General features: G+C 46.5%; 1 long non-coding RNA gene across 1 annotated transcript; it reads right to left on the bottom strand.

Moving 5' to 3' along the window:
• Positions 1 to 22: 22 nt before the first annotated feature.
• Positions 23 to 27,062, bottom strand: LOC134728648 (uncharacterized). Its single transcript, XR_010109268.1, has 5 exons — positions 22,418 to 27,062; positions 21,653 to 21,773; positions 21,018 to 21,085; positions 20,515 to 20,596; positions 23 to 2,463 (listed from the first exon to the last, which is right to left on the bottom strand). It is a non-coding gene; the product is annotated as an uncharacterized LOC134728648 (long non-coding RNA).
• Positions 27,063 to 27,907: the final 845 nt, after the last annotated feature.

The raw sequence follows: 27,907 nt of genomic DNA, 5'->3' as shown, positions 1-27,907 counted from the left end.
GTCAGGGGACTTGTCAGCCTGAAACCCCATGTGGACAGGAAAAGTGGCTACAGGGCCAGGAGCCAGGGTTATTCCCAAGTTAAAGTCCCCACTTCCCTCCAGGCTCTTAATTCATAACTCTTGCTGTGTCCTGAGAAGGGTGATTAAGACCCTCAAGACCCTGCTTAGTCCCACTTGTGGCACCAAACCTGCGGAGAGCACTCTTTTTGCCTGATGCCACCAGTCCAAAGCAGAGTCACTTCCCCCTAGAAATAGGAAACAGCAGAGGTCTGGATGATTCTGATGGGGGTGTTGGACATTTCAGAGGGAGGGTGGACAACTCAGATGGGACCCCCACTGGTTGATACAGGCTGATGGGAACACTCATGACCAGAGAGAGTGTCCTAAGAACAAGCCTGGGTCCTCCTCTGAGTTCCTCAGGCACCAGGGCCTCTGCATGTATGGCACTGATCATATACTGCCTGGCCATGAGTCGTGAGCTTTGCCATTCTTTTAAAAAGAGTATGTGGCCCACTCAGGATGTGCCAGGCTCAGCACCAAGCTTGAATGGGAGCCCACATCCTCACAATGGGGAAAACATGCAGATGTCAAAGCACATCTCACATATGTGTAGTGGGCCTGTGTATGCAGCTGCCAGGTTCTGGGCCTTCTTTGAGTTCCCCTGAAACCTAGTTTCCCAAGCAGTGCAGTGAGGCCCACTGGTGGGCCATGAGATGAGTAAGGGAGGCCAGAAGCTAATGTTTTAAGTCTAAATAGTTTTAAGGAATAGCTATCTTTATAAGGTTGAGATGAAGATAAAATAAACTTGGTAAAAGTAAGGTGAGTTGATTTGGAGAACAATAATAGGCTATAGGATAAGTGCTTATCTGAAGTTTGGGAAACACTGGCCAACAGAATTCACACATGCAAAAGTGTGGGTGAGTAAAGGAGACTTCACTGGAGACTTCATGGTAGCAATTGAGGAGGGGTCTTTATGTAGCACAGCCCACATCCCACACAGCCATAGGACCCCACAGGACTCATTTTCATTCTTCCCAAGTCCATTCATGGCCACACAGTCACTGGATCTTTTTGTGTTTTTGTTTTGAGACAGGGTCTCGCTCTGTCGCCCAGGCTGGAGTGTAGTGATGCTATCTTGGCTCACTGCAACCTCGACCTCCCTGGTCTCGGGTGATCCTCCCACCTCAGCCTCCCAAGTAGCTGAGAACACAGGCATGCACCACCATGCCTGGCTAATTTTTTGTACAAACGGGGTTTTGCCATGTTGCCCAGGCTGGTCTCAAACTCTTGAGCTCAAGCCATCCGCCCCCCCTCAACCTCCCAAAGTGCTGGGATTACAGATGTGAACCACTGTGCCCAGTCCACTGGGTCTTTCTTTTTTTTTTTTTTTTTTTTGAGACAGAGTCTTGCTCTGTTGCCCAGGCTGGAGCTCAGTGGCGTGATCTCGGCTCACTGCAACCTCCGCCTCCCAGGTTCAAGCGATTCTCCTGCCTCAGCCTCCCAAGCAGCTGAGACTACAGGCACGTGCCACTACGACCAATAATTTTTTGTATTTTTAGTAGAGACAGGGTTTCACCGTGTTAGCCAGGATGGTCTTGATCTCCAGACCTTATGATCCGCCTGCCTCGGCCTCCCAAAGTGCTGGGATTACAGGCGTGAGCCACCGCGCCCGGCCTGGGTCTTTTTATTGTCTGTGTTTCTGCCACTTGGGTGCAGATTCCTGGCTCCATACAGGGGCCACACCCTACATCACCACCTTCAGTTCTTTCCCTTTATTATGAAGAAGATTCAGCTGTCTCCCAAATTCCACCCCAAACTCTGAAACTGGGGAAAGCTTATATAGTTTATATTGTAAAGGTCAATGAATACCAGTAAAGCCATTTAAAAAAAAATGCTTTATTAATGAAGATAGTAATGCAGAATGGTGCAACTACTTTGAAAACAGTTATGCAGTTTCTTAAATTGAGAAACATACACGCACTGATAACCCAGCCATTCCACTCCTAGGTATTTACTGTATTCACCCAAGGTAATATATGGCCATAGAAAGACTTGTACAATAATGTTCATAACAGCTTAATTAGTAATGGCTAAAAACTGAAAACAACCCAAATGTCCACCAACAAGTGAATGGATAAACAAATTGAGATGTTTCCATTCAATGAAATACTCTCAGAAATTAAAAAGGAATGAACTATTGATACATTCAACGATATGGATGAATTGCAGAAAAACTACACTGAGTGAAAGAAGCAAGATAAAAGGAATATGTACTATATTATTCCATTCAGATAACATTCTAGAAAATGGGCCAGGTGTGGTGGCATGCATCTGTGGTCCCAGCTACTTGAGAGGCTGAAGTTGGAGAATCACTTGAGCCCAGGAGGTCAAGGCTGCAATGAGCTATGATCATGCCACTGCACTCCAGCCTGGGTGACACAGTGAGACTCTGTCTCTGAAGAACTACGAAATAAAAATAAAGGAAAAAGTGTAAGGGCCCTTTCCACAGACACAGCACAGCCTTGATCCTGCTCCCCAGAGCCAACTACTGTTAGCAATTTACTGAGCAACCTCTCAGGTTATTTCTTATGAACACACATGAATTTATAGAGATTTTATTTTTACAGAAACAGGATTATACCGTACATATGGTTCTGCAACTGCTTTTTTATGAAATAATGTGAGGGCCTTGGAGAAATAAAGTTTAACTCCAATGTACACTTTAACATGATTATGCTGTCCCCTTGCCACAGGGCTTGGGAGAAATTAGACTAAGCCAAATCAGGTAGCCACTCTTGAGAAAAGTACACAACTAGGCTGGGCGTGGCAGCTCACACCTGTAATCCCAGCACCTTGGGAGGCCAAGGCAGGAGGATTACTTGAGCCCAGGAGTTCAAGACCATCCTGGGCAACAGATCAAGACTGCATCTCTTGCTAAAGAATTAAAATTACTAAAAATTAAAAAATTAGTTTTAATTTTTAAAATTAAAATTACTACTAAAAATTAATTTTAAAATGTTTTTTACTAAAATTAAAAATTAAAAAATTACTACTAAAAATAAAAAAATTAGCCAGGTGTGGTGGTGAGCACCTGTGGTCCCAGCTACTCAGGAGACCGAGGTGGGAGGATCACTGAGTCCAGGAGTTCAAGCCATGTTCATGCCACTGCACTCCAACCTGGGTGACAGAGAAAGACCTTGTCTCAAAAAAATAAATATAAAAAAAGAAAGAAAAATGCATAGCTAAATGCTGAGTCCAGGATCACTGAGTCCAGGAGTTCAAGGCTGCACTGAGCCATATTCATGCCACTGCACTCCAACCTGGGTGACAGAGAAAGATCATGTCTCAAAAAATAAATATAAAAAAAGAAAGAAAAATGCATAGCTAAATACCCATCTCCTGTTTCATTAGATTCTCCCTAGGGATGCTAGTGGATCTGCTGTAGAGAGGGAGACACAAACCTCCCCCTGGACTTGGGGGTGTGGGAATGTCTTTGGGAAAGCCATCAGCAGGGGCTGACTGTGGTTGGGGTGAGCAGAGCCGTTGCCAATTTTGCAAGGTGAGAAAGTAAGTTTTTATTAACACAGCAGAATGTTTCAAGTCTGTTCTCTGGAAACCTAAGATGTACGTACTGTGCCTTCACATAGAGTCTAGGTCATGTTCTCGTTATCCTTGGGAGGTGGTGGTGTGGTGTGGACAGGGACTGGGTTCCGAAGTGCAGCAAAATGGGTTGGAATCCCAGCTCTCACCCTTGCCAGCTGGGTGACCTTGGGCAAGTCACATGTCCTTCCCCATTGGCTTCCACTGGCTTGTTTTGGAGGTTCATGCTGTAGCCGTATGTGCGGTGCCTGGTAATTTGTAGCCAATCAGCAGCCCCTAGGAAGCTAATTTTACTGGTCTCCTATTATTATTACTTCCTATTGAGGTCATTGACCTCAGGTTTTGCCAACAGCCTTCCCCTCCCGCAAAGGCAACTGGCGCCCCCTCTCAACTCTTTCCAGGTCAGCAGCAGCAAATAGCTAAAATTTGCTGTGAAATCTTGGCTTGCAGGGCCCGTATTGATTTTGTTCTCGAAGACTTTCAAGTAGTCGCTCCCCTGTGATCTCCCTGCAATGCCCCTTACAAAACCCAGCAGCTTCCCCAGACAGCTACTGGAGACACATATGCTTCTAGAAAGAAACCCAGACCCCTGGGCCACTAGAACCAGTCCTGTCTTTATCTCGAAGCCCCAAGGTCTCAGAGCTCAGTGTGTTTATCAGGTCATTTAGCAGCTACCCAGGTAATGGTTGAGGAGCACGGGCGGGAGGCTCCTGCCTCATCGCCTTCCTCTCAACAGATATTGATCTCGTTCCGCTACGTGCAAGGGAACCACACACAATGCTCCCAGGACCTTTGACGTCCCAGTGCTGCTTGTTGGCTAGGGTAGTGGTAAACAAAGGAAAGGCAACCTTAGCTGAGTCCCTGCCTCCATTCTTGCCAAAATTTAAACCAGGTCAATTTTTCCGGCCTAGTGCACCCTTTAACTTTGTTGCTGAACTGTTTGCTAGTCCTAGTGGCTCAGCAAGGACTAGGGAAGGCAGGTGGCCTGGCTGAGACCCTGTAGCTCAGTTCCTGCCACGGACTCAGCACTAGCCAGGTGTGTGGCCTTCAGACAACTCACTCACCTCTCAGTGCTGTTTTCACACATCATTTTCTAAGTTTTGTGGAAGTAAGACCACAGGCCAAAATGCCACACTAAACTAACAGAGAAACCTCTTCCAGAAGTTTCTGCAGCAGCCCACACACTAGTGATGATGGTGAGTGGATGCTCCCTTGTAAACCAGATGCTTGTGAGGTAAGAGCTGCCTATGTCTAGAAGGGTTTTTTGTTTTTTGTATTTTTGTTTTTTTGAGACAGGGTCTCCCTCTGTTGCCCAGGCTGGAGTGCAGTGGCTCAATCTCAGCTCACTGCAACCTCTGCCTCCCAGGTTCAAACAGTTTTCCTGCCTCAGCCTCCCGAATAGCTGGGATGATAGGGACGTGCCACCACGCCAGGCCAATTTTTGTATTTTTAGTAGAGATGGAGTTTCACCATATTGGTCAGGCTGGTCTCAAACTCCCGACCTCAGGTGATTCCCTGCCTTGGGCTCCCAAAGTGCTGGGATTACAGGTGTGAGCCACCGTGCCTGGCCTCTAGAAGGGTTATAACACAGATAGTTGGAACAAAAAGGTATTTCCATCCTCCAAGGACCTGTCTAGACATGAAGGCCAACTGTGAGAGGAGAGATTCAGAGGAGATGGGTCACCATGGGGGTCAGACCCACAGATGGGGATGGGGAAGAAGAGGTGATAATCCTTAGCAACCTACATACAACCGCAGAAGCCGGTGCTGGCTAAGTCAGGCAGAAAAGAAACTTAGTGAGAGGATACTGGGTGGCCACACAATGGTGGGAAGACAGAACTGTGTCTGCAAAATGGGGAAGAAGGAGGGAGGTCATGGGACCGGAGCCCACGTCACACCCCTGGAGGTAGCTTGTTCTGGTATCACTGGGTCTGGTTGTGGTGACTGCCCCTGTGGCCACTGGTAAAGTAGATCCCCACCAACCTGAAGTCTGAGGTGAGTGCCTCCAACCAGCCAAGCCTTAACCACAAGGGAAGCTTCGAGAGAGTGTGCCTTACCTCAGCAGGGGTCTTTGCCTAACACAAAGCCGACTTTGCCTCTCACCATGTTGAACGGGGTGGTCCCAAACTCAGGAAGTGGGGTCAAGGCTGGGTGGCCAAAAATTCAACAAATGTCCCAGAGTGGAAGGCCAGCTGATCAGTCTCTGAAACTGTGCTTACTGATGAGAGGTGGAAGCGATTCATGGGGCAACTGGGGGCTCCAACCGACAGTAACAGGTCTCCAGGAGGCAGCAACAGGGGCTCTCAGAGGAAGCCTCATCTTGTGACTGTCCATTGGGGACAGTGTTGGCAATGTCTGGGCAAGCTCTGGCTCCGTCACCTATGATGGGGTGCAGTGGCACAATCTTGGCTCACAGCCTCTGCCTCCAGGGCTCAAGCCATCCTCCTACCTCAGCCTCCCAAGTAGCTTGGACCACAGGTACACACCACCATGCCCAGCTAATTTTTTTTTTTTTAATAGAGACAGGGTTTTGCCATGCTGCCCAGGCTGGTCTCAAACTTATGAGCTCAAGTGATCCACCACCTTGGACTCCCAAAGTGCTGGGATCACAGGTGTGAGCCACTGTGCCCAGCTGATTAAATCTTAAAGCTCCAAAATAATCTTCTTTGACTCCATGTCTCACATCCAGGCTGGGTTCTCACATCTTGGGTGAGGGGTGCTACTGGCATCCAGTGGGTAGAGGGCAAGGGTGCTGGTAAACATTCTGCGATGCCCAGGACAGCCACATGCCCCCAGGGAAGAATTATCCCACTAAAATGTCAACAGTGCTGAGGCTGAGAATCCCTGATTTATTCAGAGGTCCTCACAGGTCAGCTCATCAGGCATGTCTGCAGAGAGGACAACAGCCTGGACATGTGGCCTGAATTTTGGGGGAGACCCATTCTTGTAGCAAGGACAGGGGAAATGAACTGTGTTTGGAAAAGGCAAGGCAGGAACCCCATCCTAAGTGCCCCGAGCTTCTGGGCAAGTTATGATGACTGAGCCTCAGGAACAAGGACTGCATAGGTATTTGCTTACAACCTGAACGAGCATTCAAGATACTGGAACAGGCAGATACTAGGGATGCAGCATGAAAGCCTGAGAGTCTGCAGTTGGCTGGGACCAGAGATGGAATGCTGTGGTGGTATGGTTTGGCTCTGTGTCCCCACCCAAATCTCATCTCAAATTGCAATCCCCACATGTTGCGGGCGGGGCCTGGTGGGAGTCCACCCCCATGATTCAATCACCAGTCTCAGGTAGTTCTTCATAGCAGTGTGAGAATGAACTAATACAGAAAATTGGTACTGGGAGTCAGGCACTGCTATAGAAATACCTAAAAATGACAAAGTGACTTTGGAATTGGGTAACATGCAAAGGTTGGAAGAGTTTGGAGGGTTCAGAAGAAGACAGGAAGATGTGGAAAGTTAGAAACTTCCTAGAGACTTGTTGAGTGGTTTTGACCAAAATGCTGATAGTGATATGGACAACGAAGTCCAGGCTGAGGTGGTCTCAGATGGAGATGAGAAATTTACTGGGAACTGGAGTAAAGGTCACTCTTACTATGCTTTAGCAAAGAGACTGGTGGCGTTTTGCCCCTGCCCTAGAGATCTGTGGGACGTTCCATTTGGAAGTGATGACATATGATATCTGGTAGAAGAAATTTCTAAGCGGCAAAGCATTCAAGATGTGACCTGGCTGTTTCTAAAAGTGTATGCTGATATGCATAGAGAAAGAGATGGTTTGAAATTGGAACTTACATTTAAAAGTGAAGTAGAGCATAAAAGTTTGGAAAATTTGAAGCCTGACCATGCAGTAGAAAAGAAAAACCCATTTTCTGGGGAGAAATTCAAACCAGCTACAGAAATTTGCATAAGTAAAGAGGAGCCAAATGTTAATTGCCAAGACAATGGGGAAAATATCTCATGTGCATGTCAGAGACCTTCACAGCAGCCCCTTGTATCACAAGCCCAGAGGCCTAGGAGGGAAAAATGGTTTTATGGGCCAGGCCCAGGGCCCAGCTGCTCTGTGCAGCCTTGGGACATGGCACATGGGAGCCCACCTCTTACATCAGCATGGCGTGGATATGAGACATGGAGTCAAAGAAGATTATTTTGGAGCTTTAAGATTTAATCAGCTGGGCACAGTGGCTCACACCTGTGATCCCAGCACTTTGGGAGTCCAAGGTGGTGGATCACTTGAGCTCACAAGTTTGAGACCAGCCTGGGCAGCATGGCAAAACCCTGTCTCTTTAAAAAAAAAAAAAAAAAATTAGCTGGGTATGGTGGTGTGTACCTGTGGTCCAAGCTACTTGGGAGGCTGAGGTAGGAGGATGGCTTGAGCCCTGGAGGCAGAGGCTGTGAGCCAAGATCGTGCCACTGCACCCCATCATAGGTGATGGAGCTAGACCTTGCCTCGGAAAAAAAAAAAAAAATGATTTAATGACTGTCCTGATGGGTTTTAAAATTGCATGGGGCCTGTAGCCCCTTTGTTTTGGCCAACTTCTCCCATTTGGAATGGGTGCATTTACCCAATGCCTGTACCCCCATTTTATCTTGGAAGTAACTAACTTGTTTTTGATTTTACGGTCTCATAGGCGGATAGGACTGGCCTTGTCTCTGATGAGACTTTGGACTTGGACTTTTGAGTTGACGCTGGAATGAGTGAAGACTTTGGAAGACTCTTAGGAAGGCCTGATTGGTTTTGAAATGTGAGAAGGATATGAGATTTGGGAGGGGCCAGGGGCAGAATGATGTGGTTTAACTCTGTGTCCCCACCCAAATTTCATGTTGAATTGTAATCCCCAGCGTTGGGGGAAAGACCTGGTGGGAGGTGATTGGATCATAGGGGCAGTTTCCCCCTTGCTGTTCTTGTGATAGTATGTGAGTTCTCACAAGATCTGATGGTTTAAAAGTGCGTGGCACTACCCGCTTCGTGCTCTCTCTCTCTCCTGCTCTGCCATGGTAAGATGTACCTGCTTCCCTTTCACCTTCCGCCATGATTGTAAGTAGTTTCTTGAGGCCTCCCAGCCATGCTTCCTGTCAAATCTGTGGAACTTGAGTTGATTAAACCTCTTTTCTTCATAAATTACCCAGCCTCAGGTAGTTATTTATGGCAGTGTGAGAAAGGACTAATACATGTGGCTTCAGCTCTGGGGAGGAGAGGCAAAAGGGGTGAGGAGCCAGGAACTGCTGGCTTCCAGTCAGACCTTAAGGCCAACCACAGTTTAGTCCTTGGGTCCAGCCTCCTCAGTTGGGTTGTCATTGTCATCTCCTTAGACACATGATGGTGGGTGGGGTAAAGGGGACAGATAAATCAAGATCTCAAGGGAGGCAGAAATTTGTACAACTGGGAAGCAAGACAAATGTCTACTTGTTTTCATAATGCAATGGGCCGAAATTAAAGCTTTGCATAATATTCTTGGTTGGTGGTTTTTTTGTGTTTTTTTATTTTTTAATTTTCATAGACATGAGGTCTCATTATGTTGCCCAGGCTGGTCTCGAATTCTGGGCTCAAGCAATCCTCCTGCCTTGACCTCCCAAAATTGTGGAATTATAGGCGTGAGCTACCCCAACCAGCCCAGGATATTGTTTAAAAAGTATCAAGAAACCTGGTATAAACAATATATCAAAGTTCTGTCTGATTTTCCATAGACCCACAGATGGTGCTAATTTTCCACGTTGGTAAAATGCTTTGGCTTTTGCAAAACACTTTCAGGGCTCTTAGCATCTCAGCAACTCTGTGAGGTAGCCATTAACAATCCCATTTGACAGGCAAGGAAACTGAGGCTTGAAAAGGCCGGGTAGCTCGCCCACAGCCACAGGGCTAGCTAGAGCCTCAACTCTTCCTTGCCTTTCTTCTTCTGTAGGAAACATTTATGTCAGTTCCAAGGGGCATTTGAAAACTCCACCAACTCAGAGGTTGATCCACCAATCTCAGCCTCCCAAAGTGCTGAGATTACAGGCATGAGCCACCACGTCTGGCCTCTGTATACATTCCTTCCCCCCATTACCCCCCAGAAACAGGGTCTTGCTCTGTTGCCCAGGCTCTGGATACAGTGGCACAATTATAGCTCATGGCAGCCTCACACTCCTGAGCCACCACACCTGGCTATTTCTTATATTTAGTTATTTGTTATAGTTATTCCACTTGCCTGATCACCCTACTCCTTTTGGGTTTTAGGTTTTTAATTCTTTAGGGAAATCTGGTACTATTTCCTAGTAAAATGTTCCATATATCTTAGGGGATTCTGGCCCAAGATTAGGAAAGAAAATTGGTAGGTAGGGGATTGCTGCTGGAGAAAAGTCTTACTGACAGCAGCAAGAAATGACAGTTATTAGTCTGACAGTGAGAGAGTCACTGTGACCTGGGCACTTTTCCTTTTTTGCTGCTTTACATTGTGGTGAGCCTGCTCTCTTTTTCTTGGCTGCCTTCTCCCACTTGGGTTTGGCACAATTTCCCCTTTGGGAAAAACAACGTCCTAGCAGCCATCTACTTATAATTTCTCTCACATGGCCAGGCACTCATTGGAGGCTGCTGTTCTTTGGGAAATGCCCTCTTCAGCAGCCTTGATGAATGTGGGGAGAAAGCCTCAGGAATTGGCTTCCCTTTAAGGAATATGGACTGTCCTTCTCTTTTACTAAATTGGTGCTAATTGCCATTGTGAACATTTGCTTGTTTCATTTTATCTTTTTGAGATATATTTCTTTTTAGTCCTAGGCTTATATTTAAACTAATGTGTAATTATTGTTTGGAATTCTTAATAATCCACTCAACCCTGCTCAAGAGGCAAATATTTTAGCACTGGAAAATATTTATATGTGTCTTCATGGTTTCTTATTCTGGATGCAACTATAAAATAATAAACTACAACAAATATCTTCCAAACAGTAATTATACATTTATTCATATCAGATCCCTTTAAGCTATTTCACTAGTTTGGTGGTGTCTAAGCAATATGGTGACATGCATTTCCTATCCAAGTCAACTGGGTTCCCTTTTTGCAGCTGACATCTCTAAGAGCTGAGACTCTTAATCTGCAAAAGTCATTTTGTAATAGCTTTCTTGAAGTACAACTGGCATACAACAAACTACATATATTTGAAGTATGCAATTCAACATGTTTTGACATATTTATACACCAGTGAAACCATCACCACAATCAAGATAACGTATCTATCACCCCAGAAAGTTTTCTCAAGCCCATTTGTAATTTCTCACTCCTGCCCTTTTTCACCTGTCCCTCCTCATTTCCCAGGCAATAACTGAACTGCCTACTGTCACCATAAATGAGTTTCCATTTTCTAGAATTTTATATAAATGAAATTAAGCCATATGTCCTATTTTTCCTGGCTTCATTCACTCAATATAATTTTGTGATTCATCCATGTTGTGTTGTATCAATACTTCATTCCTTTTTGTTATTGAGGACTATGTCCACTGTATGAATACAATGCAATTTGTTTATCCATCCATGTCCCTGTTAAGGGACAGTTGGCTTGTTTCCAGTTTGGGGGCCATTATAGATAATGCTGCTGTGAACATTTGTGTACAAATCTTTGTGTGGACCTACACTTTTCTCGTCTTTTGGGTAAATACCTAGGAGTGGAATAGTTGGATCTTATGGTAGATATTTATCTAGCATATTAAGAAAGTGCCAAAAAATGAAAAAGAAACAGTAAACTGTTCTTTCAAATGTTTTCCATTCCCACTAGCAGGGTATGAGAGTTCTTGTTTCTTCACATTCTTGCCAAAATTTGGGATGATCAGTCTTTTAAACTTTAGACATTGTAACATATGCATAGTGGTATATTGTGGCTTTAATTTGCATTTCCCTTATGACTAATGATCATAAGGGATCATTAGTCAATGATGCCTTCATCATTGACTGATGACCAAAGCATCATCTTTGGTGAAATGTGGAATTAAATCTTTGCAAAAGTAAAATTTTGCACAGTTTAGTGTCCTGTGTGATTTATTTGTCAAACATCACAATGCTATGACCTGCTACTTCCTGACACACTGATTTAACCCCTCTAAGTGTGCATTCAAAATCCTAGCATCAGTAAAAGCCAACATTTATGAGGTGCTTATTACATGCCATTGCCTGTGCTTAGCATTTTATGCGTACTAACTCAGTTATTCCTTACAGCATCTCACTTTTTGGGTGAGAAAACGGTGACCGAGAGAGATGAAGCAACTTGCCCCAAATCACACAGCTAGTTCAGTGGTAGAGCAGGGGCTCAAAGTTGTGTGGGAAGTGGGAGAGAAGAATATAAAGAAGCATTGGTCTGCAGTTGAGAATTCATCTGCGGTTTTTCTACATCCTTTGTGCAGAAGGTGGATAGATCGTGGAATTGATCTGGAGTCCAGAATTTTGCCAAGTGCAGAGGACCACAGGGTATGATATCAACCAAGTTATTTGAAGTGACTGATTAGGTGATCTTGACTAGCTAGAGAAGGAAGACAGAAGAAAGAAAGAGCAACAATGGAGGAGTCAGAGGGCTCCAGGAGGTTGGAGGGCCATGACAGGCAAGAGAGTGCTGCAAACATGGATGATTTTGGCTAAAGTGAGATGTAGGAACTTGGGAATTCATAGGCGACAGGGCTCCTAGTACTGATGGGGTTCAGGCACAAGGAGGTTGGATACTGGCAATCAGGAAATGGAGGGCAATGTCACTAAATGGCTTGAGTCCCAAAGAGATAGTCATTTATTTTAATTTTTTTCTAGAGAAAAACAGTTTAGATGCATTCAGACTATTTTCTATTTTTTCATTCACGTTATTTTTTATGGAATGAAATCTATCGATATCTTCCTTTATGGTTTGGGTGATGTTTCAGGGTGATCAATCATCCCCATTTGCATGGAACTGTTCAGTTTTAGCACTGAAAGTCCCACATCCTGGGAAATTCCTCAGTCCCGGGCAAATCAGAACAGTTGGTTACCTTAGAAGCCATGGACTCTCATACTTCAAAAATTACCAATAGTCTCGCAACCAGTTCTCTCCTTTCATTCTCATCCCTCCTCTCTTGCTGAATTATTATCCAAAATACAAAAGAACAAACTCACAGACTGGTAGGAACCTACATCTTTAATCCTAACCCCCGTTACCTGCTTTGGATATCCAACACTCTAACCAAATGGGCTTAATTAAATATGATTCCCCAAACACCCCCACCCCAGGTGTCTCAGTCACTCTGTGCTGTTATAAATGACTATATACTGGGTGGCTTAGACAACAGAGATTTATTTCTCACTGTTCTAGAGGCCGGGAAGTCAGATCAGGGCGCCAGCATGGTCGGCTCTGGTAAGGGACCTCTTCCTAGTTTGCAGATGACCATTTTCTCGTTGTGTCCTCACATGGCAGAGAGGATAGAAAGCAAGCTCTCTCCTGTCTTTTCATGAAGACACTAATCCCGTTCATGAGGGATTCACCCTCATGGCCTAATTACTTTCCAGAGGCCACACCACCTAATGCCATCACACTGGGGACTGGGCTTCAACAAGTCGATTAGGGGGAAGGGGGGAGGCACAAGCGTCCAGTCCATAGTACCAGGCTCTCATATCTCAGGCCTCTGTTCCTGGTCTTCTCCTTCCCTGAATTTTCTCTCCCTTTGCAGCCTGCCTGCCTTCCATTCTTCCTTTCAGACCTTCCTTTGAAGCAACCTTGTCTAGGAAGGCTTTGCAACCTGAACTCTTCCTCCTTAGATATTTATAGCTCTTTGAGCTCCTCTATTAATTATAACAAGGTAGTAAGTGACAGAACATCTGACACCAGATGGCTCAAACAAACGAAAAGCACCCTACCTTTGGAAGGTAGATCCACATTCAGGCATAGTCAGATTACAGGATCAGAGCATAGCCATCCAGATTTCTGTATCTCTTCCTCCATCTCTCAACTCTAGGTTACCTCTCTCCTCGGGCAGCCCCTCCCCTCACAGCTGTAAGAGCATCGGCAGCTTCTTGGGCTGCATTTTTTCAGGGTGTGGGAAAAGAGGAGGAGTTACTATATCAACATCCCCAGAGGCTGAAAATGCCCCTGACTGGACCACTTTATTCCATCGCTGTGGTCAGGAGGTTGTGCAGGGCCATGAGGCTGCACGGGTGGTTGTTATGCATTGCATGACACCAAGAGGTGCCATTCACATAGTCTGCAACACAGCTACTGGACCGAGCACACCCTTTCACCTCTCTGGGTCTCAGTTTCATGAGTCAGATAAGAGTGACAAATCTGAGGTCTCCTTTAGTCCTACAGATCTACCATTCCACCATTCTGTGACCTCCTCTGTTGAAATAGTATTTTAGTGGTTTGGCTATCTTTCCATGAAGAGTTCTTAAACTCTCTTTTTATCTATGTTCATCCCCTTCCAGAAAAACAAGTGGGTAGTAAGCTTTTTTAAAAAGAGGAAGCAGAGAAGCCCAAAGAAATTAAGATGTAAAAATAGTACATTGTGAAAATTCTCAGTTCCGTGTTACCACTGGTCATATCTATTTGGGTGGACAAGTTATAATGTGGTCGCCATTTGCTGAGTGTTTGTTACATGCTTGCTTCTAAATGTTCCTTGTGTGTTACATCTTCTAGTTTCTTCTGGTGACCCCCATGGACTAGATGGTACTGTACCTGCTGTTCCCATTTTATAGACAAAGAAAATAAGCCCTGGAAAGTTGCTCGGGGGCATGTTTACTGAATGGTGGCATCTGGATTTGAACATATGTTTGCTGGGCTTCACATTTCTCTCTGACCCAACACACTGTGTCACTCCTTCGTCAGAGTCTCTGCTGGAGTTCATCGAGTCTCAACTGGGGGCTCTAGCCCAAGGGAGTGATGTACTTGCTGGTTCACAGGAACATGAGTGTTTTTAAAAGGAAGATTCAATTTTAAGATAATTAATAATTATAAATAATAACAATTTTATATTTGGAAATTTTTATTTTCTGACAAAAGTATAGAAAGTAAAATTCAATAAAATACTCTTGGCCAGTTGCAGTGGCTCACACCTATACTCCCAGCCCTTTGGGAGGCCGAGGTGGGTGGATCACGAGGTCAAGAGAGCGAGATCATCCTGGCCAACATGGTGAAACGCTGACTCTACTAAAAATACAAAAATTAGCTGGGTGTGGTGGCACACGCCTATAGTCCCAGCTACTCGAGAGGCTGAGGCAGGGGAATCGCTTGAACCTGAGAGGCAGAGGTTGCAGTGAGCCGAGATCGCACCACTGCACTCCAGCCTGGTGACAGAGCAAGACTCCATCTCAAAAAAAAAAAAAAAAAAAAAACTCTTGGCAAGTGGGGACACACAGACAAGAGAGATGCTTCTTCATGTATCAGAACCTTGGGTCAGGGATGACCTTTGAGACTTGTATGTCAATCTGAAGAAGAAATTGTTTTTAAAAAGCTGAAAAGCGCAGATCGATACAATAATGGGCAGGTCTTATTTTAGTTAGTATCTGTTTCAATTCAGTCTCTACTTTGCTGCCCAGGGCTGTGTGTATGCCACTAACCTTTCCCAGGGAGTGCTGGTCAACCAGGAGAGCAGGCTGGATATTGTAGGGGAGCCCTGCCTCTCCAGGCAGCAGCAGGTAGGTCAAGACTCAGGCAGCCTCTCTTCCAAGCCTGGCTTCCTGGATCTTTGTCCATCCCTAATGTGTGATGGGAGGTACACATTGCAAAAATAACCAAAGAGACCTAACTGGGTTGCTGCTGAAAACAAGGGCTTTTTCATATGAAAAATTAAGGAAAGAATACCATGCAAGCTGATAGATGACTGTTCCGCAGGAAGGTGGAACCAAGGTGGTCCCTGCTTGTCCATGCATGGGGCACCATCTCTTGGTGTTGCTAGAGTAATGAATAAATGTTCTTGTATTCCAGTGAGTTTCCTAGTGGATAGTTCACTGACCTGTTTATTTGCAGGCCTAGATTCTTCTGTGTAAAAATGGAGACTTCATTTTGCCCTTGGCTTGAACTGGTGCTCAATACCCACAAGTCCTACGTGATTCTTTCTACAAACTTGGTGGCGGTTGTTGGTGCAGTCCACCAAGTGTTTTTAGTACTCCACCTGGAACATGGAAAGATTATACTTCCTCCCCGCTTGAAGTTGGGTGTGGCCACATCATTTGCATTGGTGAGCGAAGGTGAATGGTACTGAGGTGTGTCACTGCCAGACAGAAGCTAGTGCAAGATTCATTCATCTTGCTCATTCTGGCAAAGCAACCAGCAACAATGGAGGCAGGGAAGCTCCATCAGCTTGAGTGACTCTGAGTGATATCTTGACATCACTCTGAGTGACTCTGACAAGCACAGCCCCCTTGTGGACTCCTAACGGACATGCAGCATGAGAAATAAATCTTTGTTCCTTTAAGCCACTATAATATTGGGATTATCTGTTACTGATACATAATCTAGTCAATGCTAACTGACACAAACTCTTGCTCCCTCCAAGAATGGTACCACCCCATACCTCAGTAATTAATAATCCACTGTTTTCCTCTAATTCATCACTATTTCATGCATTTTAGGTTTGTGCCTACAACTGAACTGTTTGAAACCAAGCCTCACATGTTATGCTTCCATATCCTTCACAATAGTAGAGTGTAATGGCTAAGTGCACTGGGTTTAGAGTCTAGCAGAACTGGGTCCAAATCCCAGACCTATTCAGTGTGACCTTGGCCAAGTGATTTAACCTAGCGGAGCCTCGGTTTCCTTATTCCTAAAATGGGGATAACAAGGCAGGCGTCCTAGGATTGCCAGGAGCTTGGGATTTATTAGATCCCTGGGACTTAGCAAGAAGCCTGACGCAAAGTACGAGCCTAATGGTTTAACTTCAACAGTGCTGAACACACATGAGGTGCTGACTTGCTGTGTGATTTGTGCCTCCTTTTGATGAACAGAGTCTTCCAACTTTGGGCCCACAACCATAGCAACTTATAAGTCCCCACTTAGAACTAATAAGCCCTCAGATATTTGGAGACAGCTCTCATGAGTACCATTCAGACATATTCTTGTAAAATAACATCATCAATCAAAACTGCAATGAGATACCACTTCATATCTACTAGGATGGCCACAATGAAAAAGACAGACAATAACAGGTGTTGGTGAGGATATGGAGAAAGTTGAACCCTCATACACTGCTGGGAGAATGTAAAATCATGCAGAAGTTTTGACAAACAGTCTGGCAGTTCCTTCAGCAGTTAAGCTTAGAGTTATCATATGATATAGTTTGGATGTTTGTTCCTTGCAAATCTCATGCTGAAATTTGATCCTGGTGTTGGAGGTGGGGCCTGGTGGGAGGCGTTTGGGTCATGGGGGCGGATCCTTCATGAATTGCTTGGTACCCTCCCCATGGTAATGGGCAAGTTCTCACTCTATTAGTTAAGGCAAGATCTGATTGCTAAAAAAACAGCCTGGCACCTCCTCGTCTCTCCTGCTCACTGTCTCACCATGTGACATACCTGCTCCCCCTCCACCTTCTGCCATGAGTAAAAGCTTCCTGAGGCCTCACCAGAAGCTGAGCAGATGCCAGTGCCATGCTTGTATAGACTGCAGAACTGTGGGCCAAATAAACCTCTTTTCCTTATAAATTACCCAGCCTCAGGTATTTCTTTATAGCAATGCAAAACAGATTAACATACCATATAGTATAGCCCAGCACTTCCACTCCTAAGTATGTACCCAAGAGAAATGAAAACGTTTCCACACAAAAACTCACATATGAAAGTTCATGGAAGAATTATCCGTAATAGCCAAACAGAAAAAAAAACAACTCAAATGTCCATCAACTGATGAATGGTTAAACAAAATGTGATATATCCATGCAATGGAATATTATTTGGCCATAAAAAGAATAATACATGCTAGAATACGGATGAATCTTGAAAACATTATGCTAAGTGAAAGAAGCCGGAAACAAATGTTCCCATGTTGCATGACTCCATTTATATGAAACGTCCAGAATAGGCAGGTCCACAGAGACAGAAGGTTGTTTGCTGGGGGCTAGTGCTGTGGGATCAGGAATTAGGGAGTAATGGCTAAAGGGTGTGGGGTTTCTTTATGGGGTAATGAAAATGTTCTGGAATTCGTGGTGATAGTTACAGAACTCCATGGATATACTTTTAAAAACCCCTCTGATTCGTACATTTTTAAAAGATGGTTTTATGGTATGTGAATTATATCTCAATTAAAAAATATATATCCTCTTCCACAAAAGCACAGGTGGGTACCTGTCCACATGGAAAACTTTTCTTAGGGCAGGACATTAAGACATTCATGCAGCATGTGTCTTTAGAAACTTACAACAAAAGGTGGCAATGAGTTCTGCCCTCACCTGTGAAAGGTAAACATCCTTTCTCCAGAAGAGCCTGCTAGCCAGGAAGGGCAGCTTGGAGCCTCTCACAAAAAGTCTGCAAGGAGCAGCCCAGTCCTGACTTCTCTGGGCACCTGGGAGTTGGATTCAGCATTCTGTGCAAACACACACACTTGGCCAGAAAGTCCTGAAGCCAGTTTCTTGTATGGGCAACAGAGGAAGGTGGGAGGAGTGCTGGAAGTGAGGGGCCTGAAGGAGGACACAGCCAAATAAGATGAGACTTAGCTACACTGAGGTTGTCCCTGTAAGTCAATGGTGACCACTCTAAGGATAAGCCAGTAAGTCAGTGGCCAGCTTTCCCACTCTGCATATTTCTCTTACATTCCAGGTGACATCACCTGGGGTAGCAGACAACACCAGTTGCCAGTAGTTCTCAAAGAATGGTCCCTGGTCACTGGCATCACTGGGAAACTGGTGAGGGAGGAAACTGAGAGGAGGAGCAAAATCTCAGTTTGAACAAGCCCTCCAGGTAACTCCAGTGCACGCAAAGTTTGAAAACCACTGGCCTGAGGTGGGCAGATCACTTGAGGTCAGGAGTTTGAGACCAGCCTGGCCAATATGGTGAAACCCCATCTCTACTAAAAATACCAAATAGCTGAGCATGATGGCTGTAATCCCAGCTACTCATGGGCTGAGGCAGGAGAATCGCTTGAACACAGGAGGCGGAGGTTGCAGTGAGCTGAGATCATGCCACTGCACCCCAGCCCAGGTGACAGAGCTAGGCTCCATCGCAAATAAAGAAAAAAAGAAAAACCACTGGCCTATACTCTGGCCGTGGTCACCTCTCTTCCTCATTATCAGAACCCTGGCTTTGCTTGGGAAAGTGGGAATCAGGGTCACATGCTCAGGACAGAAAAGAGACCGACAGGACTCAGGGCCACTGAGAGCACAGAGCTGCTGCACCTGCCCTGACCCACACGCCTCTAGTCTAGGCTTGTGCGGTTGGGAAAGTTAAACCCCTAATTTGCTGAAGCTGCTATTTTCAGATTCCTGCTATTTACAACTGAATCCGTTCTCTACCGGTGAACCTGGGGACAGGAAGTTCTGAAAACACCAGGTTTGTCCTGGTTGGAGAAGTGTGGGATTTTTCTCTTGCAGGAACCAAGCACATGGGCTGTCATACAGGCAAGGGGCCAGGGTTCAGAGCTAGATTTCTGGTTTCAGTTTCTCTGCAGGGCTGGGGCAGGCCAGCTGGGCCAGGCCATGGGTGAAGTGGGCGGGCTCTGACCGGAGTGCCAGGGGTGCCATCCTGGGTGCCCATGCCCTGCCCCCCTGCTTCAGCCTTAGCTGCTTTATCCCAGGACCTGGCAGTTGACAACTCTCCCATGACAAAAAGTCTGGGCCTGGGTGGCTCCAGGGTCAGTTCAGTGACTCAATAACATCAAGCACGCTGGCTTTTTATTTTTATTTTTGTATTTTTTTGAGATGGAGTTTCGCTCTTGTTGCCCAGGCTGTAGTGCAATGGCGCAGTCTCGGCTCATGCAAACTCCACCTCCTGGATTCAAGCAATTCTCCTGCCTCAGCCTCTCGAGTAGCTAGGATTATAGGCGTGCACCACTATGCCCAGCTAATTTTGTATTTTTAGTAGAGACAGGGTTTCACCATGTTGGTCAGGCTGGTCTTGGACTCCTGACCTCAGGTGATGTGCTTGCCTTGGCCTCCGAAAGTGCTGGGATTACCGGCGTGAGCCACCACACCCAGCCCCTGGCTTTTTTTTTTAATTCATTAATTAATTCAATAAAGATTTGTTGAATACCTATTAGATGCCAGGTGCTGCTCTAGGTGTCGCGGAATGGACCAGGGTGCTGCTCTCTGGAAGTTCACATTTGTGCATGTGTGAGAGTGAGTGCGGGTGAGCATGTGAGTGAGAGAGTGTGTGTGCATGTATCAGGGAGCATGAGTGCATATGAGCGTGAGAGTTTGTGTGAGTGTGAGTGCATGTGAGTATGAGGAAGTGTAAGAGTGTGTGTGTGAGAATAAACAAGTCCTTAAAGTGTAAAGTGCTAATATGCACTCTGAAAAACAATAAGGCAGGAAAAGGGAATAGAATGATTAAGAAGGGGGTGCATTAGAAAGACAGTGGTCAGAGAATGCCTCTCCAAGGTGGTGACATTTACACAGGGAGCTGAAGCAAGTGGGTGACAGGCCAGGTGTGGGCTGAGATCACTCCAGGCTGAGAGCATCCCAGGTGAAGCAGAACAGCCAGGGCAGAGGCCATGAGGCTGGAGCGTGCTGGAAACATTCAAGGATCAACAAGGAAGCCAGAGGTTGGCTTGGAGGGAGGGAGGCGGAGAGTAAAAGGATGAGATCAAAGAGGCAGTGGGGAGTCAGATCACATGGGGCTTTATGGATTTGGAATTTTATTCGTGGAGAGGGAGGGAGTCATCAGTGGGTTTTGAGGAGAGGAGCAATGAGTTCTGACTTCCGAACAGAGTCATCCTCACTACTGTGCACAGAACAGCCTGAGGGACGCCCACCATCCTCTGCTCTGCCATCCTCGTGTTTTCACTTTACCTTTAGACTTCTGTCCTCCAGGTCACAGGATGGTTGCCATGGCTCCAAATGTGACACGTACACCTCACTCACGTCCAGGCTGCTGAGATCCGCAGATAAAACCAGATCACACCACAGATTTATGTTACTGTGAATTCACTGACCCCAGCCTCACTCGGCTCTCAACATTGCCTAGAAAACCTCCTCTATTTCCCCGGCAAGATTGTTCCCTTTCTCCACACGCAGCTATTTCCAATTACCATCATTTTCTTCAAACCTACAATACCACTACTCTCCTCTCAGTAGATGGTCAAGCTCTTATTTCACAGAAAAAACCAGAAACCATTAGGTGGAAATCCCCTCAGCTGCCACCAAACCTATCAGGAGGATCTTGTCGGCATCTGCCTCATCGCTCCTGCTTCCTCCGTGAGAGGCAGCCCTCGCAGGTGTAGAGGCAGTCCGTCCTAGGCTTCCCCCAAACCACCCCCTCTAGCACATTCTCAGGGATGCATCCTATTGCTCACCTCCTCTTTGCCTCCTGTGTTTTCAACATCTCCCTTCTCTACTGGCTTCTTCCCATCTTTTCCCCAGTCTTAAAAAGAAATAAACAAACAAATGCTAAGTTAGAGACACCAAGCACAAAAGGTCACACACTGTAGGATTCCATTTATTTTTTATTTTCAATATTTATTTTTTTGAATTTTAGTAGAGACAAGGTCTCGCTTGAACTGAGGTTAAGTGATCCTCCCGCCTCAACCTCCCTACGTGCTGGGACTACAGGTGTGACCCACCACACCTGGCCAGGATTCCATTTATATGAAATATTCAGTACAGGTAAATCCATAAAGACAGCAGATTAGTGGTTGCCTGGGGCTGAGGGGAGGGGGATGGGAAGTGACTGCTTATTGTGTATGGAATCTTTTTTGCAGATGATGAAATGTTTTGGAACCAGAGAGAAGCGATGGCTGCACAACACTGTGAATGTACTCAATGCCACTGTACGCTTTAAAATGGCTAATTTTGACTGGGTGCGGTAGCTGGCGCCTGTAATCCCAGCACTTTGGGAGGCCAAGGCAGGCTGATCACTTGAGGTCAGGAGTCTGAGACCAGCCTGGCCAACATGGCAAAACCCCATCTTTACTATACACACAAAAATTACCCGAGTGTGGTGGCAGGCGCCTGTAATCCCAGCTACTCAGGAGGCTGAGGCAGAAGAATCGCTTAAACCTGGGAGGCAGAGGTTGCAGTGAGCAGGGATCAAGCAGGGGCTGCACTCCAGCCTGGGTGACAGAGTAAGACTCTGTCAAATAACATAACATAACATAACATAACATAACATAACATATTTAATTTTATGTTATGTGAATTTCACCTCAATAATAATAAGAAACAGACTCACAATTTCATATTGTCTTCAGACACCTCAAACCTAATATGCTTAAAATTCAGCTCACCAACTGGCTCCTCACTCCCTATTTCAGTCAGTGGTGTCAGGTCCACGATGTGTGGCCATACAGGTTGTAGCCTGCACAGAGGCCTCTAGCCAGGAGGAGTGTGGGAGACAGAATCCAGCCTATGCCACTCATAGGATGTCACCTTGGCAATAGCTACTCCTGCTCAGCAGGCCCTGTTTCTAACTCTCACAAAGGTACCTTAAGGGCTGGAAGTGGACTGGAAATAGAATTGCATGGCCCACCATTGTCGTGCGAGGCAGACACCTGAGCCTCATTCTTGACTTTTCTTTGAGCACACAGAACCATCACCCACACCATCCAGTCAGTTACTAAGTCTTGTCAATTCTTCTTTCTGTCCTCCTCCCTCCAATGCCACCAACCTGACTGGGCCACCATTATCTCTCACCTGCAAAGGTGGAGAACATAGATTTCCCATCCCTGTGCTTCTAGAGCTAACACGGCCAACTCACCTGGGGCGAGAGGTGTCCATGTTCCTCCATTAGGTGGAGCTCAGCAATGGAAAGACCATGATAAGTGCCGGGGACTCAGCCTCTTCTTCCCCTCCTCATCCTGGCCAGAGGAAGGCAGTGATTCTCCAGAGAAGACCCAGATGGATGCCTGGGTGGCTGCCCAAGGCCTAGACTGGAGGGAACCATTGGGCAGGGAGTGACTGGAAACCCATTTGGCCCTCACGACAAAGGCACATTTGCTAACTGCTTATTCAGGAATAAAGGTGAGGTTTGACTTCCAGGAGGAGGCCACCTGTGTCTATTTCTCAAACTGTTTTCACAGTGAGAATGAAAACCAAAAATAATAATAATAACAGTAATAATAAAGGGAGCCTGGATTACTAGTCTAGACTTTTTAAAAGGTTTTCTTTCCCATGTTCTACATAATAGCCAAAGTGATCCTTCTGAGATGCAAATCCAATCATTCTGTTTCCCCTGAACAAAACCATATCCTGGCATCTCATTGCCCTCATGATAAAATGCAACTCTTTAACAGGGCCTGAAGTACCCTTGGTGATCTGGTCCATGTTTAGCTCTCCAGACTCAATTCTCACCACTTCCTTCCTTGCCCTCTCTGCTTGTTGGGCAGCCATGGAATTGCACCATCGAGGTCTCCGGCTGCAGGGAGCAGTCAAGTGACAGCCACAGTTCCCGCCCTTCAGGATCCCTCACTGCATCCCTCCAAAGCCCCATGTCCCCTGAGCTAATTCCAGCCAAAGGCTGAGCATAACACGGCACTAGCTTCTGCCTGATGGGGAATTCCTCTGAGGGCCAGCTTTGGCTCAGGGACTCCCCATCTGCCTGGCCAAAACCTTCTTAGAACCACGCTGCAGTCTGAGACTTTCCTCTCCAATCATCCTTCCTGCCCTGGCTCCTTCCATGGGGTCAGACCCATATCATGATTCAGAAGCTCCAGCAGAAAGCTCTTCCTTTCACTGCCTGCTCCTCCTGCTCTGTTAATGAACACGCCTGTCATACAGAACTACCTCCCATCATGTTCTGCTCTCCTCCCCTGGTTTTGTACATGCTGCTCCCTCTGCCTGGAAGATTCTCTCTTCTCTCCCTGACACTTTCCCTGGTCAATCTCTATGCATCCTACAGGATCTAGCTTAGTGGTCACTTCGTTCACCCGAGACAGGCATTGATGGCTCACCGTGGCCCAGGCATTGTTCTGGGAGTGCACTGGGGACGCAGTAAGGAATACAAAATAGGTAAAGCCCCTGCTTTCACCAAGCTTACTTTGTGGTGGGTTAATGGTCAATAAACATATTTTTCAAAACAGATCCACAATCCGCTGGTAGAAAAGATCAGTACTATAAAGAGAATAAAGCAGCATGAGGGCATGGAATGGAATGATAAAGGCGGCGGGGTGGGTGGGGATTGTTTTAGACAGAAAGATTGGAGAAGGCTCCTTGTGGAGGTGATGCCTGAGCAGAGTCCTGAATAACATGAATGAGTGAGTCATGGAGCCATCTGGGGGAAGCTCTTTCCAGGCCAGGGGAAGGCATCCAGACAGCAGAGGGCAGCTGCAGGGGCCTGCCGCCCATGGCTCTGGGGTGGGGGCCCCTCCTGTGGGCTCCTGCAGCCACTCTTGCTTCCCTAGCAGAGGGCACATGTACTAGTTAAGGGAAACTGGTTGACTGGTCTGCCTCTCCTTCAGACAGCAACCCGGTGAGGACAGGACACTTGCTTGTCAGCCTAACTGGTTAGTACCCTATCCTCTGAGCCTTGCACAGCTCTCGACATGCAGTAAGTTCTGATGGCTGAATGCATAATTACAATAATAGCTGTCCGTTCATGGAGCACTTACAGTGTGCCTGGCTCTGTGCTGAAGGTTTCACTCATACTTTCTCACTTAGTATTCCTAACAGCAAAGTACGTAGCATTATCATCCCCAGGTATACGGCCACAATAGGCTATTCACACTTTCTCTGCCAGGCCCAAGGAAACAGGCACAGAGAATTTAAATCACGTATCATGGCTCTACAGCTGAAAAGTGTATTTCAAAATGTATAAAGGCTGGGTGTGGTGGCTCACACCTATAATCCCAGCACTTTGGGAGTCTGAGGTGGGAGGCTTGCTAGAGGCCAGGAATTCAAGACCAGCCTGGGCAAGATAGTGAGACTCTGTCTTTACAAAAAAAAAAAAAAAGAAAAATTAATTAGCTGGGCGTGGTGGTACACGCCTGTGGTCCCAGCCACTCAGGAGGCTGAGAGAGGAGGATCACTTGGGCCCAGGAGTTTGAGGCTGCAGTGAGCTTTGATCACACTCAGAGGCGTGAGGTGCCCCCAGCATGGTATGATTTAGAGGGTGGAATTCTAACAGAAGGCTCCTAGCATTTTAGTGTCAGAAGGGACATTTAGAAGATCCCACCCCATCCGCTGCACACAGGGACACTGAGTCAGAAGGCTGAGGTGACTCTGAGGCTGCCTTACTGTTTGCTCAAGCTTAAACCTGACAACAAGGATTACAAAAGCCATTTGATCAGAGGCCTGGCACTGCTTAACTGAAATGAGAAAACATGTTGCCGTAAGGATGATTATGTAAAGAGGGGATGCGGTTCACAGACTGGCCTTGCTCGTGTCTGCTGGAGCCCTGCCACAGTGACTCCAGCATCCTGCCCACACTGGCAAGCCCCGGCAGCCTTGGCCTGCTCTTTGCCTTAGCGTTGCCATGCTGCTTGCTTCAATGCCAACTGGCCCCATGTGCCGGCCACTCCCTGCCACTTTGGCAGTTCCTCTGGTGCTCCTGGCAGTGCCAGGCATTATGCCATGGTTCAGGCTTTCCCCACCCCTGGAGCAAAAGAAATGTGCAAAAGGCCCATCGTTCTTACCATGGGAGAGGATGCATTCAGCCCCATCATTTTACAGCAGTGAAAACTGAGTCCCGGAGGGATGACGTGACTTGCCCAAGGTTCCAAAGCTGGTTGGGGACAGAGCCTAAGCAAGACTCCTGTTCATGGTTTCTTCCTCCTTTGGGGCCTCTGCCTCCTCTCTGGCTCTCCTCTCTAGTGATCCCCATGCTGCTTCCCTCTCTAGACCGGAAAGCTGTCTTCCTGTCCTCGCCCAAGGCCCCAGCATTAGTCCCAGCCGCCATCCCTCATGCCCCATCACCTCCTCTCTCAGCCTCTGCTCTGCTCTGCTCTTGCCCCTCCAATCCATTCTCAAAAAAATAAGCCAGGTCACATTACTTCCCTACCAAAAGCCCCTGATCACTCCCCCTCACCCAGAGGAGGGATCCTTGGCACGGCATTCTGTTCCTCCCCAGCCCAGTCCCAACTGACCTCTGCAGGTTCATTCCTAAGGCATCCCTACACACCCCTGACATTCCAGCCACACTACTCAACTACCCCATAGGCTGCTGCGAGAATTAAATAACATCTGATAAGCCGGCAGCACCTGGAGTGTAGTAAGAGCTGTCACCTGTGTGGGCTGGGCACTTCTCCACCAGACTAAATTCTAGAGCCCACCTGAGCTGGCTAGTGGGCGAGCACTGCTCTGCTCTCTGAGCCAGGACACATGTCCTTAGCTGTGACCCTGGCCAGACCCTCACCTCCCCGGGTCCAGGTTACATGCCCCAAGAAAAAAGGTACAATGAAGAACCCCTCTGCTGTCCACGATTTCTCAGGAACTTTTTCGGTTTTTGAGAAAAAAATCTGAAGTGGTTCCTATGAAATGGCCACATGGTTTATTATTAGTTCCTGGCCCTCAAGAGCAGCGGGGAGCTACTGTCCCCCTTGGGTCCCTACCGTCATAGCTGCAGGTCTCAACTTGGGGCTGGGGAAAGACACCCGGAATATTCCCCATGGGGCACAGGGGTGGAACGGGCCGTAGGTGCTCTTTGTGTTCTAGCTACTCATTCGCACAGGAGGCACTTGCAGCCTTACAGGCTAAGGCATAAGAGCCCAACTTCATGAATGCATCGTATCACATCCAGAGGTGAGCTGTGGGCAGTGAGCGGTCCCAGTCGCAACCTCCATGATGAAGGTAGATTCCCACCTGCTCTGAAAACCTGGCAGCTGTTGGCTCATGAGGTTACCCACCTGTCCATCTGTCTATCCATCCAATCATCCATCCATTTCTCCAGGGGACATTAACTTTGCCTCTTTCCCATGTTTATTTTCTGAACAAAACCCATGGGGAGAATAAAGAAGATCAGAAAAGCAAACCAGCTCTCCAAAACTCACTTTGATTTTTCCTTTCCCTCTCCCTCTTTCCTTTTTTCCTTTCTTATACCTGGGGTACATATCGGGTGTCGTGCAAGATAAGTTACAAATAAGGATGGATTCAATTATCTCTCCTTTGTTATAGTTAATTTAGTTTCTGAAATATTTCAAACGAATGGACAAGTATGGAGAATAACATAAGAGTCATAAAAGACCCGTTGTCCACTCCAATGAACATTAACTTTTCACCATATTTGCTTTGAGGTTTTTGTTTTCTTAGGAAACAAAATGCCATGGGTCCAGTTGAAGTTGCCTTCCTCAACATCACTCCACCTCCTTTCTCTACGAGCTCTTCCCATCCAGTGTGCCGTCTTCCAGCAGGCTTTAGGCTTTTTACTAGGCCCCTAGGTTTAGACCCCATAAACAATACATAGGATACCCCATAAACAACACAACATATTGTTTATGGGAGTTTTGGATTTCGGATTTTATGGGCATAATATCATACTGTGTGTCTCCTTTTGCGACTTGCTTTCTAATTTTATTGGATTATTTAAAGTTGCATGTGTAATACATGCTGGTTATAACAAGTTCAAGCAACTCAGAGATAGAGTAAGGAAAAGTTAATCATCTCCATCTGCCTGACTCTAATCCCACTGCCCCAGGTAACCACTGCTAACAGTTTAACAAACGTCTTTCTGCACCTTTTCTGCTGCTCACACAAACATACACAGAGGCTTCATCATAAAAGCTCATGAAATGCTGAAGAAAGAGCCAGGGAAAGTTCAGGACAGGCCAGAGAGCATTTAGGACCGGCAACATGAACAGACACGGCTCTCTGATGCTACAGTAGTGAGAGGCAGCAGAGGAAGACGTGCAACTTCCCCTGCCGTTAACCCACATCCTGCTGGGTTTCCCCACTCACACCCCCCACGTGACAGGCCCAGTGGTCTCAGAGGTGTCCAGGGCCAGTGGTAAGCAGTGTCCTTTCTAATAAATGTCCTTGGACCTGGCAAATGGGGAGGGTCCAGGCCGTCACTCGCCGGCTAGGTGACTGTGGCAAGTCTCTGTAGTAAAGGGGCCACAAGACCTCTGAAGTCCTTCCTGATTGATGATTGTCAATCAGATTGCTCTGGCAGAGAGATGAGCTGCTGCTGGGTCCGAGATGCGGAAGAGCCTTTGGGAAGCTAGACTGTTGTAGCTCACACTCTGGCTTTAGTTGTGCCTGAGAAGGGATTCACAGATGATATGTGTTTTCTGACTGCTCCATGAACCAGGAATGAGTA

The sequence above is a fragment of the Pan paniscus genome, chromosome 12 (genome assembly GCF_029289425.2).
Source record: "Pan paniscus chromosome 12, NHGRI_mPanPan1-v2.0_pri, whole genome shotgun sequence".
Taxonomy (NCBI): Eukaryota; Metazoa; Chordata; class Mammalia; order Primates; family Hominidae; genus Pan; species Pan paniscus.
This window is presented reverse-complemented; position numbering and strand designations above follow the sequence as displayed.